The sequence below is a fragment of the Pseudorca crassidens genome, chromosome 2 (genome assembly GCF_039906515.1).
Source record: "Pseudorca crassidens isolate mPseCra1 chromosome 2, mPseCra1.hap1, whole genome shotgun sequence".
In the NCBI taxonomy this organism is placed as follows: domain Eukaryota; kingdom Metazoa; phylum Chordata; class Mammalia; order Artiodactyla; family Delphinidae; genus Pseudorca; species Pseudorca crassidens.
Window position 1 is genome coordinate 107,229,624 of NC_090297.1, and position 15,619 is coordinate 107,245,242.

The window sequence follows — 15,619 nt, forward strand, 5'->3', positions numbered from 1 at the left end:
TATTGTTCCCTTTAGAGTCACCGAAGTAACCTCTCTAGTGCCTTTCTATACTCTCAAGGATTTTAAGTGCCTGTCGGCAGCCACTCAAAAGACAAATGGTATCCAACAGGACTGGACAACTGGAAGACCTTAACAGTCACCGCAGAAATGATGATAACGGTGACTACAGCACCCTCCGCCCTGACGACCCAGCTAGTGGACACCAGCGAATATGTGTGATTCTTCTGCCTGACTGCATCAATGCTGGTACCCGAGAGTACCGTTAGACTGAGAGCATGACCAAAAGCGGAGAGTTGGTAAAAATCAGACACAAATGGAGATCACACTTGAAACTTCCCTGAGCAGACAAACCCGTTTAGTCATATAAGGAAGAGCTCATTTAGCTTATTTTGCAAAACAAGTGAAACTTACCTTGGGCCACTTCTTGTTTATGCCTCTGAAAATCATAAACAAAGCCTAAAACTGTTCGCCAAAATTGATGGGAGGTAACCATTTTAACCAATTCCCTATCACGAGGAAAACTCTAATGTTATAACCAGTCACTGCGAAGGACAAAACAGCCACCGCCCCCTCATGAGATAAGTTGCTTTCTAACAGTGTAGCACCTCTGAGCCTCCTTCCATATTCCGTTGGAGTGCTCCCAGTTCCTGAACGGTAAAGCTTTTTGTGCACAGTAAACCTTCACTAATTACTGTTTCGGTGATCACGGTTGGTTTAACGTCTGCTATATCTGAACTTTGACGGTGCCTCGACATTTTCATCCACCAGATTGGACCAACAAGGGAACTCCACATCATGCTGCTGTTGTCCCATTGCCTGGACTTAGTGACTACCCAGTCAGTCACGCAGAACCATTAAAATCATTGCCATTGTCCTCTGTTTTATTTGTTAACAGTCACTGTCCAGACTCCTTTCACTTTACCTTTGCCTCTTCTAGAATGTCATGGAAATGGGATCATAGTGCACACACTGTTGCCTGCACACCTCTTCATCTTTGCACAACGTCTCTGACTTTATCGATTGTTGAGTACAGCAGATGTCATTCCTCGTTCATTGCTGAGTTGTATTCCATGGCAGTAACATAGCACAGTCTGTTTACCATTCACTCGATAATGAGCATTTGAGCTGTATCCAGTATTGGCTATTGTGAATAAAGCTGCTTTGAAGAGTCTTTCCACAAGAGATCTTGTGGACGTAGGTTTTCATTTCTCTCGGTGAAGAATAGCTGGTACCAGGGAGTAGTATATGCTCCACTTCATAAAAACCACCAAAGCCTTTTCCAAAGCAGTTGTACCATTTTATGTTACCACCAACAATATGACGGTTGTGGTTATTCCACATCTTTGCCAAGATTGTTGGTGTTTCCTCTCCTTATGATTTTAGCCGCACTACTAAGAGTAGTGGTATCTCAACATGGTTTTAATGTCCGTTTCTGTGACAGCTAAAAATATTGAGGACTCCTGGTATGCTTTTTTGGCCATGTGCATTATAATGACAGGCGGTGAGGGTTGTCAGCTATGTGTTGTGAATATTTTCTCCCTGTCTCTAGCTTGCTTTTCCATTTTAGTGGCCTCCTTGGATGAGAAGATACGGCTAACATTGATGAACTCTAATTTATCATTTGTCTTTGTTTTATACATTCTTTGGGTCCTGGTTAGTACATCTTTGCCTACCACCAAATCATGAAGAATACTCAAAATGCCTTACACCTTTAACTTTTATGTCTTGGTCTATGATGCACTTCAGATTGACTTTTGTCTCTAGTGTGAGATAGAAATACAGCTGCCCCCCCCCAATATGGAACCTATTTCCTTTCCCCACTGAACTGCTTTTCTTGAAAACTCATTCACTGATTGAGCTATGGGTCGGTTTCAAGTCTCTGAACCCAGTCCATTTTCCAGTTGTGTACCCTGATGCAACTTGCACCCTGCTGGTCTATGTTGGGGGGGGCGGTCACAGTAACTCGTAACGTCAGGTAGTGCAAGTCTCCCCATTCCGTTCTTTTCCACACAGAGCGATACATTTTGCAACATGTAATAACTCAGGTTACCATCCCCCAGGTCAAGATATGCATGCCATCACATCATACTTCTCATTTCCTTGGGGGACACAGGCCCTCCCTCCCATGTACTGGCTGCCCCCTTGTGGCCAAAGAGCCTCTATTTTACTCTCTGGAGATAACAAACGCCCAGTTGCCTGCAGGGCAGCTGAACCAAGCCAGAAAGATCTACAAGACTCAAAACAGTCGGCATTTTTGGATGCAGGGCCGGGGGCGGGGGGTGGTGGTGAGGGGGCGGCGGGAAGTTAGCTCACTTTTCAGGCCTTTGGTCTTAGAGAAAGTTTCCTTTAGTCATTCCTAACCGTGGAAAGTACAAAGCTTTGTGCTGCTTAACATTTCCTCTTCTTTCTAGGCAGAGAGAGTCCCACGGAGCATACCTAATTTGCGAAATTGTTCGCTGGGTGCGATGTTGAAAACTGGAGGCTGAGGGAGAGCTCTATCATGTTTTGTTTTGTGTGAATAAAAGAAAATGAGGAAGAAGCGGAGATACAGAGAGGGGAATAATAGGCTGGATCCTGAAAAGCGATCGTAGGGTCAGGCCCTGGATGTCAGATTTTGGAGAAAGAGAAGACATTGATGAGCATATCCAGGGAAGGACTTCGTTGGAAAGAGCAGACACTTAAGGCTATTTTATGACGTTTTCCATTCGTTTATATGTACTTCTCCTTTCCCATTGTTGTAGGTAAGGCACAGGTGAGCTTGATTCTTCGTTGCTTTTTGGAATGCATGCTTAAACAAAAGTGACTTCCACACTTCAAATATTCATCTGTGAACCTCCTAGACTCCTCTTAGGCGCCACCACCTGTGCATTAAAAGTAAAATGGGTCCAACCTGGGGACTCTACCTGGGAAAGTGCAATTAATATTAAGGGGGTGGGTGAGAGAGAAATGAGACAGTCTCAACAGTGGTTGCTTCCCTTACTGCAGTGGTTTTCATATATGCTCCACACCCGATCGATCAATCCTTTCCTCAAGTCCTTTCCTCCTTTTCTCAAGCAGTTGAGAAAAAGAATTCAGTGAGTTGCATCCTGGAAATGCATGGATTTCATGGCTAGGGAAGTTCAAGTATTCCCAAGTGGGAAGATTGGGGACTGCCTACTCACTGGTACCCGGGCCATCGTTGTCTGCTGTGTCTACTTGGTCTGGACTGGACAAGGGGACTCCACTCACCTTCGCCAGCCAGGGGTAGGACGCGGTTCCAGAGGCGGTCAACTTCATGGTGACTCCAGATCCTGAGGCCTCATAGGATTTTTCTTCACTTTCCCTCTCATGTCTCTTCTGCCTGCCCAATAAGAGAGGATTCACTGCCTTTCTCTCTGTCAGGACCCATTTGGGGATCCCTTGTGGACAGGACTGAAGTGGGCCTCTGGTTCCCCCTAGGTGTCCCTCCTGGCTTGGGTGTCTCCGGAGCTCAGGTGGGACCGCAGGGAGCCCAGAAGGCTACACTAGCGGTGGTGGAGGTGTGAGCCCCAGGTGGCAGGCGCCAGTCAAACCCTATTCTTCCCCATGCACCTCCTCCTTGGGGATGCACGGGGCAGCTGGAATAAAGCGGCCCCTAAAACTTCTCTGCCGACTGAATCCAAAGAGGCATGAAGTCCCAGAAGCAGGGAGAGGAACCTCACTGAGCAGACTCAGACTTCTTCCCGGCTGCCTCTCCTGGGCAGGCTCAAAAGAAGCTGATGTCGAGGATGGAGCCAAAGAAAAGGCTTCATGGCAGAAAACCCTGCGATCTCGAGAGACATGAAAGTCTTAAATCCTAACGTCTAGATGAGCAGGGGGCCAAGTTGAAATCCACCCCTGTGCCCTGAACAGGAGAGTCATCTGCATGAGTTCAGAGGCCAGGAACAGGAGCGACTGTGCCCATCTCTGGTTCTCAAACGGGGGCGATTTGGGCTCCCACCCTCACCCCTGGACCCCTCTGTGACACTGGGCCTTGTCTGGACACATTTTTTTATTGTTAAGACTGGGGGAAGGGGGACGGAGAGTTTCCACTTGGCATCCAGTCAGTAGAAGCCAGGGGTGTCACTAAACATGCTTCGGTCCTCAGGCGGAGCCCTCCCCCACAAAAAATGATCCCGTCCAAAATACCAACACTGTGGAGGTTGAGAAACCCCGGTGTAGATCAATGTCCACACACTTGAGAGACGAGAAAACACGAATTCCTGACTACTGGGATGTGGGGTCTGAGGAAAACTGTGGCATCAGAGAGAACTCCAAGATCGCTGACCTGGGTATAGAGAACGATGGAGTTGGCATGGACTAAGGCGGGCAAACTGCAGGTGCAGCAGGTTGTAAGGGGGAAGATCTGTTATCAAAGGGCACTCGGGTCCTCTGGCCCATCGCACAGCAAAGCCAATCAACGGACACCAGGTAGTGGTAAGGAAAGTACAGCTTTTATTGCAGGGTGCCTGAGCAAGGAGAACGGGCAGCTAAAGCTCAAAAGACCCAATATCCTGGATGGCTTTCAGGACAGTGTATTTAAAGGCAGTGTGAGGGAGAGGGTCTCAGGGTGCGTGATCAGCTTCCACACAGTTCTTTGGTTGGTTGATGGTGAGGTAACAAGGTGAAGTTTCGGGAATCAACATCATCAATCTTCTGGCTCTAACTGGTCTGGGGTCTATGTGCTTGTGGTCAGCAGTTTCCATCTGGTGGGGAATCTGGGTTCTGTAAAAACCACTTGGGAATGTGCATCAAACAGTGATATCTATGTTCTTCAGGGAGGAACTACAGGTCCCGTGGCTCTGCTATATGACTGATATATTGTGAAAATTCTTACCAGTTCTCCTGCCCGACTGCTGTTCTTTGTTTCTGCATGTTTTCATTCCTTTAATCATTAATTCTTGGGCCAGACTTTTTGCAACTCAGGGAAGGCTCAGGAGACTGAAGTTTTTCTTTACGGAGAGCTGGGGACACGATGGGATGGGTTAACCGACAAAGCCCATCCGGGGATTGCTCGGCTTTAGATCCGGAATCCAATTTAGCGCCTTGGAGCCTGGCTTAAAAGGGTTTTCCATCCAAGCCGTCTCCGTTGCTGCATCCGCCTGAGTCCTTTTGGACAATGGAGATGCCGGCTCTCGGTGCGTGGCCCCTTCTCACCCCGGGCACATTCCCTCCCGCCTCCTCCCGGCCACCGTGCCCCTCGCACGCTCCCCGGGCCTCGCTGACCTTCTCTCCACACGCGGCCACCTCACAAAGACGCGTCACAAGGCTAGTTCTCAAGGCTAGGTGCGGCCGGGATGAGGCAACTCGCTCGGGACTTGCGGACCCGGCAGGCCCCGCGGGCGTTCGGGCTCCTTTTTTGGAGGAAGCACGGAGGGAACGGCCTTAGGGAACGATTTCTGCAACGACGGATGACCCCTCCGGAAGGCTCAAGGCCTTCCAGAGCAAAGGGAAAAGGTCACTGTAGTCAGCAGCACGAGAAAAGCCATCCACCAGCAGCTCCCTGGTGGTCCTGTGGCTAGGATTCGGCGCTTTCACCGCCGCGACCGGCTCGGGTTCGACTCCCGGTCAGGGAAACCTTTTGGGCAGCTTTCCATCCCCTGAATTGTGTTGCGGCGTGTGCCCCACACCGAGGAAAACCAGAGTGGCCGATTCCCAGGGCACCTAGGTCGTTCTCATCTCCAGGGCAGCCCTACCCCACCCGCGCCCGCACAGCGCCACATCCCCTCATCTCCACCGCACAAGTGGCTTTCCAGGGCCTCCGAGCATCTTGCTCAGGTTTACACAGCCCTGCAGAGGTTCAACTCCCTGTGGGGTGCAAACCCACGCCCGTTGCCACCCGGGGCGCAGGTCATGTTGAGTTCTGAATAACCGAGAGAGGCCAAGCCGAGTCTTGGTGTTAGCATCAATAGATGCCCTGGATGAAATGCTTATTAGGCGCTCGGCAGAGGTGCCTGGAGGCGATATCCACGAGGGTTGAGAGGAAGGTGAGCGCTGGGTCGGATCCTGGTGGTTGTTCCACTTGTAGATTAGGCGGTGTAGGGAGTTAACATCATTTAACTGACGTAACAAAGGCAGCAGGTGAAGTATGCGCAGAATGGAAAATTGTAACACTGCTGCCGTAAGCAGAAGGTAGGAGTAAAAATCAACACCGCTACGTCAAAACGATGCTACCCACCACAATCAAGTCCCACCGTTTCTACAATGGCTGTTGCATTTATACCCTGCACACTCTCCCAGGCACTGGGTGCGTTTTGCTTTTTCCTTTCGACGCTCACTCCGAAGACCTGTTGGGATAAATGTTGCGTCCACTGTAAGGCAACAGGAGAGAGAGCGAGAGCGTGGCAGGTGCTGCGGACGGAGCCTCAGAGGCAGCAGGTGGCGTGTGTAGATGATGAGACAGCGCAATGGCTGCGGGTCGGTGGGTTGGGCGCCACTGCTGAAAGGCGGTCAGTCTTGCAGGCCGGGCAGTGGCATCTTCTGTGTGTTGGGTAGGCGGGAGTGGGCGATCGGTGGCTTTTCGGAGATCGGTTTGGAAGAACAGCGAGGGGAGGGGAGGGCAGGGTGTTGACCGTGCCTGCGGGGTGCATGCTCATAGTTACCGGGCACGGGAGAGACTGTGGTCACGAAGGTAGTTTTCCCAGGACGAGGCTTGTCTACTGCACTGGGGCGTGCTGATGTAGGGATTTGTGCTAATGAGAGATTGCGTTCGTGCTCTCCCCTGATACCTCTCGGTTCATGACAGACGACGTCTCTTCCGTGGTGTCTCGCTGCACTCCGCTCCCCGGGCGCAGGGCGAGAGGCGCAGCCCCAGCCAGCGCTCCACAGCTTGGGAAATCGGGTCTGCACCCGCGTCTTCCGGGCTTTCCTGTTAAGTGACCTAAGTGTATGGATGGGTCCTATTCTTGAGCCACGCCTCCTGTCTGTTCACAGGTGCTGGACGTGCCTTCTCCTCTAGCCCGCTTCCGGCCACGCGCGTGTGTGTGCGCGCGCCGGGACCCGCCCACTGGGCCCCGCTCTGGTCTGGGCAGTTCCCGCAGGCTGGCCGACAGGCATCTGTAGGAGAAAGGCCACGCGGCCGCGGGGTTGCGAAAGCGTGGGTACGTTGCCCGAAGGTCTCGCGCTCCACAGTCCCCTGGGGGCCAGATCGGAAAGAGGCACCCCTTCCAGGAACAAGGAGGCCCGAGGCTTGCCTTCGCAAGGAGGCTTCCGGAGCCGGCGCGCAGTATCCTTGCCTGGGCTAGCCAGCCCTTCTGGCCTTCCACCCGGCCTCGCCTTCCTCCTTCTCCTCTTCCGCCCCAGCCGTGTTCCTGCGGAGAGTTAGCGCTCCCTCCACCCGCCCCTCGGCGCCCCCCGCCCACCCCACCCCACCCCACCTCATCCCACCCCAGCCCTCAGAAATGATCTAGCTGCCTCTCCGGTGCTTACGGCGGGAGTTGGATCAGTGTTTTCCTGCAACGGGAGGAGAGAGAACCTGCGGCGGCAGGAGGCAACCCGTTCCCTTGCTGGTTCTCTGGGCTCAGCCCATCGAGGGGACTAGCTCAGGGGCCTGGGTCTCGCGCGGCCCGACGAGCCGGCCAAGTTGGCGTCTCTCCCACTGCTCCTCAACGGGAACAGCAGGAATATCCTGTGGGGTCCACTCTTACCCAGAAGAGGCACCCGGGAAATCATCCAACACAAGGCCGGACGCTGCGCGATGGACCACTTGTGAGCAACGCTTCCGTCGGTCTGTCCTTCCCTCCTAGGGCTTTGGGGAGCGGAGAAATCATCTAGGACGACGCGCTCTTCAGCGTCCTGTCTGAGACAAAAGAGGGAAGGAGGGTGTCTTCCAAGAAGGCAGCAGCGCCGAAGCCTGTGGTCGCAGAGGCCTGTGGATCAAGGGCGCCCTCTCTCGACCAGGGTTATCCAGCTGCTGCGGAAAACTCACCTGGCTGAGGCCCCCTCCTCCGCCTCCTCCCCATCTTCCGCCTCCTCTGCCCGCCCCTCCTTCGCCTTCCCCTCCTCCTCCCCCCCTTCCTCTTCCCCCGTCTTGTTTTCTATCCTGGGGTTCCTTGAGTGCCTACCTTCCTTTGTGCCAGAGGACCTCTCACCTCCGCCGGAGGGCTGCAAAACATACAAACAAACAAAGAAACAAAACCAAAAACATATCCTGTTGAGGGCAATTTCTTAAAGTCTTCTTGGGAATTAACTAAATGGGCACACTTGCCATTTGCCTCCCTTTACCGCCGTCCCCTCTAGTGAAAACTAAGAACGACACAAGTTGCCCTCAACAGGATTTGTTTTTTTTTTTTTTTTTTTTTGCAGCCATCCAATACCGTGAAGAGAGCATGTTTTTGAAGCTCCAAGTGTGTCTGCTGAATCTCTGCGGTTTGGAATACTTGAAACTGAAACCATTGTTACTATTATCCTTTCTCCTATCCTATTCTTGGGCTATATCGCACTTGGAGTGGGGATGAAGAAATGAAGGTCACTGAAGGACTGTAGCTGTGACGGGAGGGGCCTCAGGGGCCCAGGGAGGGGGACGTTTCTGGGGAGGAAATCGTGCGGAGATGCAGGAAGTTGCGGAGTGGGGCCTCTAACCTTGGTACGCCTGAGTTTACCGGTCTTGGTATAATTCAGGACAAGGAACGACCTGTCTATGCCAAGGATATTGCCCATGGAAAAGGGGAGAGGCAACCGAAGAAAAGCAAGCATTGGCCTGGAATCAAACCCGGTTCTACCGCATGAGAGGTGAGAATTCTACCCTTGAGCCACCAACGTTTCCACCTGTGCAGCTCGACTAGGATTCCTCTGGAAGAGGCTCGGGAAGGACTTTGAAAAGAGTTCTGAAAACAACAGGCCTCTTTGGTAGACATGCAGAACAAACTAAAAAACGAACAAACAAGAAAATACCCAGAGCAAAAGCTTGCATAGGAGGCTTACGTCAGGCAATACCATCAAGCTGTGGCTTTCACATCAAAATACTGCGGGCTTCATTTCCTCACTGACGATGCAGTCATTCTCTTTGCTCCCCCCCCCATCGCTTGGTGCCTCCCAAACCTGTCGAGGCAGAGGGTGGTGTGTGATGCTGACAGGGAACTCACTGGTGTGTTGAGTTTTCGCATTTGTGACTCTGAGACGCATAGGGGGCATGGATTTGTGATTCAGGAGTTGTGGGTTTAAAGTGCAGGTTTGTAGTTTAGAAAGGGGTGTGGGAATACATGTAGATCTGGCCGATGTAGTTGGTAAATGAAAGCATGATGGCCAGAGCTGGCGTGTGTCTTTGGTGTTGGGCAGAGGGCAGATAGAGCCAAAGCTCTTCAGGGTCAAGGGGATGGTCGTTTTCCTTGTTGAGTTCAAGTTTCTGACTCAGCCTCCACCTAGCTTGGCTTCTCAGCAAGAGAAGCATGACTGCACGTCTGCAGCTCCTATCTTTCAGAAAGTCATAATGGTTCCTAAGTCCCATCATGTGGGGGGGCCCCCCCGCCAGGTTCCTTTCTTCAGTGTAATTTCCCCCAGGAAAAATTGGGAAAGAAATCTCTCTGTATTTCAATTTCATCAAAGGACCAATATGTTAACCTCGACACTATTCTAAAAATTAGTCTGCTCCTTATATAACCAAAACACCAAAGCCTACGTCCCACATGCATCTCAGAGTCACGAATGCTAAAACTCAGCACAACACAGAGTCCCGTTTGGGAGATTAGATTCTCCCATATAATCAAACATTGGTTGCAAACAATAGTAATTAACCTTTTAATAATTATGATATATCACATATCCTTCCAAATGCTTTGAACACCTTAAAAAGCAGACGCATACTATTGTTATAACGGTTACAAAAATGACTCACTATTCTTGTACAAAACAACGGTGTGTTTCTTCGTTACCTCTCTTTTGATTCTGGCCCTTTCCTTCTTCTCATTCCAGTCTAATTCTGCTTCTGTTTCTTATTTCTTGCCTGGATGAGAATTTCACTTGCCTAACCTAGCAAGTTGGATTATTTTCTCAGACTCTCTAAGGTAAGAGTTTGAGGTTGAGAGTTGCAGGTATAGGGTCATAAACAAGGGATCTGGATGAATTTCCGATGTTTTTTCGGCAGGGGTCTGTTGTACGGTTAGAAAGAGCCTTTTTCAGAGTTGTGGTGTGAGCTGACGAAGCCGATATTTTGATATTTTCATTTGAATGTTCCCACTTCATGCTGTTGCCTGCTTGTAGGCCTTTTTCGCAAGGCTTTGTTCCGAGTGCCTGTCGGTCTGTGAGCTCTGTCTTTCAAAGACAACGCTGTAGGCCCATTTTGGAACCTCTTTGTTTTGCCGCCGCGGGTCCCTCGGTCGCCCTGGAGATGCTTTCTGGAGAGCCGTCAGAGGCTTGCACGGAAAGGGGCATTGGTGGTTCAGTGGTAGAATTCTCGCCTCCCATGCGGGAGACCCGGGTTCGATTCCCGGCCAGTGCAGAGTGTCTCCTCTCGATCTCTTTTCCGGCCCAGACTTTTCACCCTTGGTTTTTGCCTGCTGCACACACAAGTCCAATGACGTCGTAGTTCTGGCCACAAGGAGTACGAAGATGAGAATTAACACCCGAAGGCAGTCCTGAGCGGAAGACGTTAAGGAGCGTCTGAATGGGGACTTTGCAGAGCCCTGGGGCTGTGAGGGAGTACGATACGGCAGCAACCACCTCGCTGGCCAGTCGGTACCTTTCTACCTGCAAGTGTCCTCCACCTCCTACTCATCCTCCTTCTCCTGGCCCACTTCCTCCCCTCCTTATCCCCCTCTTCCCTTCCCCTCTCCTTCTCCTTCCCTTTCCCCTCTCTCTCCCTCCCCCTCCTCTTTCTCCTTCGCCATCTGTAATGTTCCCTCATTGGGATTTCACTTCTAATATCCCTTATTCGTTATGAACTTGAGCACCATTACATATTTGTTAACCATTTGGATTTTCTCTTATAGGTTCTCCCCCACCCCCATCCCCACCCCCAAGACCTTGGTGATTTTCCTACAGGTCTTTTTTTCTTGTTTTGTAAGAATTTATTAAATATCTTCAGTACCAGTTGATTATGCTGACTGCAAGGACATTCGCTCAAGTTGTGACGTGTCTTTTTTACTCTTTAGTCTGTGGTTTGATGAACAGAGATGCTTGATGTAGTCCAATTGATCAGTCTTCGTTAAGAACTGGTCTTTTTTTCCTACATTTTATGATATATTCTTATTAGTTATCCATTATACACATTAGTGTATGTATGTCAATCCCAATCGCCCAATTCATCACACCACCACCCCACCCCCTGCCGCTTTCCCCCCTTGCTGTCCATACGTTTGTTCTCTACAGCCGTGTCTCTTATTTCTGCCCTGCAAACCGGTTCATCTGTACCATTTTTCTAGGTTCCACATATATGCGTTAATATACGATATTTGTTTTTCTCTTTCTGACTTACTTCACTCTGTATGACAGTGTCTAGATCCACCCACGTCTCTACAAATGACCCAGTTTCGTTCCTTTTTATGGCTGAGTAATATTCCATTGTATATATCCATTCTTTATCCATTCATCTGTCCATGGGCATTTAGGTTGCTTCCATGACCTGGCTATTGTAGATAGAGCTGCAGTGAACACTGGGGTGCATGTGTCTTTTTGAATTATGGTTTTCTCTGGGTTTATGCCCAGTAGTGGGATTGCTGGGTCATGTGGCAATTCTATTTTTAGTTTTTTAAGGAAACTCCATACTGAAGAATTGGTCTTTTTATCTTATTTTTAAACTCCTTGCTTACCCCTGAGATCATGGAAATACCCTGCTATATAACACCAACTAAAATCATTTTAGGTTTCATTTCACATTGAAATGATTTTGGTTACTGTGGAGGTAGGAGTCACCTTTCATTCCCCTGTCCCCTCCCCAGTGCATGTGATTGAACTGTGTGGTATAATTGTTGAACATTTAAAATGTTTTTAATACCTTTGTTTCTTGAATCCTCAATTTAATCCAATTGAATCCTCCAATTTAATCTGATTTTAAAATATTTGTATATACCAAATAAACTCAATTCTCTTAATAATTCTAGTAATTCACCTTTCATCCATGTAAATAATTATAGTAGTCATTTTTCATTTTCACTTCTTATACCTTTTCTCTTTTCTTGCCTTTCCTCACTGGCTAAGATCTCCATCACAATGGTGAAAAGATGTGGTCAGAGTGAGGCCTATTTGTCTGATTCCTGAGGGTTCCTGATTGGTAACGGGGGTGGGGGGCTGGGAGCCAGGGGTTTATTACCCACTATAATGTTTGCTGAAGGTTTCTTGTTTGTTTTTGTTTCGGAAGCTACCCTTAGCAGATTAGTGCTGTTCTCTTCTAGCCTATTATGCTAAAGGGTTTTTTTTTCAAAGTTAAATCAATGGTGAATTTTTTCAAATACCTCTTCTGTTTTAGTGATTATGATTTCCCTCCTCTATGTTGTTAATGTGGTGAGTTAGATTAATTTATTCTCTAATGATAATCAACTGTTTTCCCAGGATAAGACCTATTTTTCACAATTAAAAAATGTATTGCTGGATTCAGTATTTTTTTTAACATTGCAGCAATAAGACAGGTCTGTAATTTATATTTTTCACATTGCCTTTGTGGGGGGGTTGTTGGCTTCAACATAAACTCATAAAAAAAAGTTGGAGAAATGTGCCATCTTTTAATTCTTTTAGAATTTGTTTGCTTTGGAGTCATTTCTTCTAATGAACTTTTTTTTGGTCCTGGAGCTTTCTTTGAAGGAAGATTTAAAAATTCTGATTTAAAAAATGTAATGCTTGTAGGACTAGTCCATTTTATTTCCCTAAACTCACTATTGGAATATGTTCATTTCCTCTAAATTTTTAATCAGTTGTCATATATGTGTTTATGATATTCATTTATCATTTCCTTATGTCTTCGAGTTCAGTAGTAATGGCTTCCTTCTTTCCTCTCTTTTTTTTAAATCTATGTATATTTCTTTTTATTTAGAATTTCCACAAACCGTGAAATTGGGGTTTGAGATAACTTTTTTAGCTCTCAAGGATTTTGGAGACCTCTGCTGACATTTAAGAGCCGTACAATGCCTAAGAAGAGGCACTGGAAGTATTTAAGAAAACACTCTCCTGTGTCAGTCCCACATTCGCCTCCCACTCTGGGCTATTATTTCTTTAAAATATTTGTAAAAATTTTTAAAATTTCAAAACTACGAAAAGTACAAAAAATAAATATGCATCCCTCACCTAATTTTAAGTGATGTTATCCTTTTGCCATGTTCTTTTAAGAATTTTCATAAGAACTAAAAATATTGCAGATGTTGCTGAACTTCTCCTCACCTCCTTAATCACTTTACCCCATTCTCCCATTTCCCTTCTAGAAATAACCATCCTCCTGTTGCTGGTGTGACATCTCTTTACATGTTTTGGTACATGACAATAAATGATTAAAGACATATATAATATATCCATCTATTTTTTTGTTTTAAGAATTTATATGAACACCATCATACTATGTCATCTTTTGTCACTTGATCTTTTTCACTCAACTTTGTTTTTCAGTTTTATCCATATTGATAGATAGAACTAGTTCATTCATCTTAATAGCTGTAGAACAGTCCACGGAAAGTATAAACCAGAGTTTATGTATCCTTTCCCCTCAGAGGACCATTGGGTAGTTTACATGTTTTTATAAGTACATGCAGTACTTCAGTGAACCTTCTTGCACATGTCTTCAGAAGCACACGTGTGGGGAGCCTTCTTGTCTCTTAACAGTTTTATCAGTTTTAGTAGTCTTTTCAAAGAGGCAACCACTTACTTTTTCGCTTCTGTAAATTTACTTCTAATTCTTAAATTCCTGGTTTTCTACATAATTTCTGCACTTATCTGCTTCTGTTGTTGTTGTTATCCTTTTTTGTAACTTTTTGAAGTGGAGATTTAGCTCACTAGCGATCAGTCCTGATTTTCATAATTTACATTTAAATCTGTGTATTGTCCTCTAAAGACCGGTTTAGCTGCACCTTGTGTGTATACACAGTATTTTCCATTTTGTTTGATTCAGAATATTTTCTAATTTTCATTTTCATGTCTGCTTTGATACAAGTGTCGACAAAAATTCTATTAACAATCAAGTTAAGAAGAAAAAAGAGGATTTTATTGGAGTCAAACTGAGGATTATAACCTGGCAGAGAGACTCTCAGAAGCTCTGAGAACTGTTCTGCCTGTTAGAAGTGGAAGGCACAGTCATGTACATTACTGAGACAAAAGGTCATACATCCAAATGACATACTGACATTTTACATAAAGTTCACCAAAGATACATAGTCCAGGTAAGCATGTACAAAGCAAGCAGGAAGTCACTTGACCACTTACGAAGTTGGGAAAGAATGCTAATCTTTTAAGAAGTTACATTGCTAGTGTCTGAAGAAATGAGGGCGGGGGCGGGGGTGGGGTGAGGGGACAATCTCTGCAGTCAATGGGGCCTTTACATCTCTGAGGAGGTCTGGTTATAGTATAATGCAGATGCACTTTTCACATGAAAGTGGGGAGAGAGGAGGCCCAAGAGGACAGAGAGAGAGAGAGAGAGTTTTATGCTTAAATTTTCTCAACCTGCTTTAATATAAATTTCATGTCATCACAAGGATTGATAGAATTGTTGTTAAAATTCCAGATGCATGAGATTTCGTTCTTATGTGTTAAAACTGAATTCTAGATGCTAATTGCTTCTCTTGAAATGTTATTTGTGGATACCTCTACAGCCCTAGGATGAATATATTTTCCTCTGAATATAGTCTCCTCTGATAGACTCCTGGGGTTCGTTAGCAGCTGGGAAACAACACACCAAGTTGATGTCTTATGGTTTCCCAGACTACCCAGGCTACGAGTACTCAAGGCTAAATCCGCTAGAGGTTGAGTCCGTGGCTACTATTTCTCATGAACTTTAAAACTTTCTTATTCTTTACACTGTTTGTGGCACCAAGCCTGCCTGGTCCAAAGAGCCCTGGGATTTGAAGGGGCAGGACTAGATCGGATGACCCTTACCCCTGAGGGCTTAAGACTTTGGGGTCCCACCTTAATGTAGGGAGGACCTCCTATAAGACTTCTCAAGTTAGCCTGGGATTAAAACTTGGCTTCTGTGTTCCTTGTGCCCAAACAGAAGATGAAATAAGCTCTCTTGGCAATTCACCTCAGAGTGTAAGCAACTTTGAGGCTTCTTTTCCTTTTTTTTTGCACTGGCACCTGCAAGCGTTAGTGGCACGCTTGCCATCTACCTTGAGTCTATGCTTTTTAAAGCTACTGATGAAGCTTTAAAAAACAGAGAAACAGGGCTTCCCTGGTGGCGCAGTGGTTGGGGGGTCCGCCTGCCGATGCAGGGGACGCGGGTTCGTGCCCCGGTCCGGGAGGGTCCCGCGTGCCGCGGAGCGGCTGGCCCCGTGGGCCGTGGCCGCTGGGCCTGCGCGTCCTGAGCCTGTGCTCCGCAGCGGGAGAGGCCGCAGCCGTGGGAGGCCCGCGTACCGCAAAAACAAACAAACAAACAACAACAAAAAGCCCTCTTCATTGAAATTGAAGTAGACTGTATTCTCTTACTTTGAAAACTATACCTTTATAATCACCAAGGATGAATTTAGAATTCCTGGACTTCTTGGAGTGACACACC

At 47.4% G+C, this 15,619-nt stretch overlaps 1 non-coding gene across 1 annotated transcript; it reads left to right on the plus strand.

Moving 5' to 3' along the window:
- The first annotated feature begins 10,361 nt into the window (after positions 1-10,361).
- TRNAG-CCC (transfer RNA glycine (anticodon CCC)) lies at positions 10,362-10,432 on the plus strand. Its single transcript has one exon. It is a non-coding gene; the product is annotated as a tRNA-Gly (tRNA).
- Positions 10,433-15,619: the final 5,187 nt, after the last annotated feature.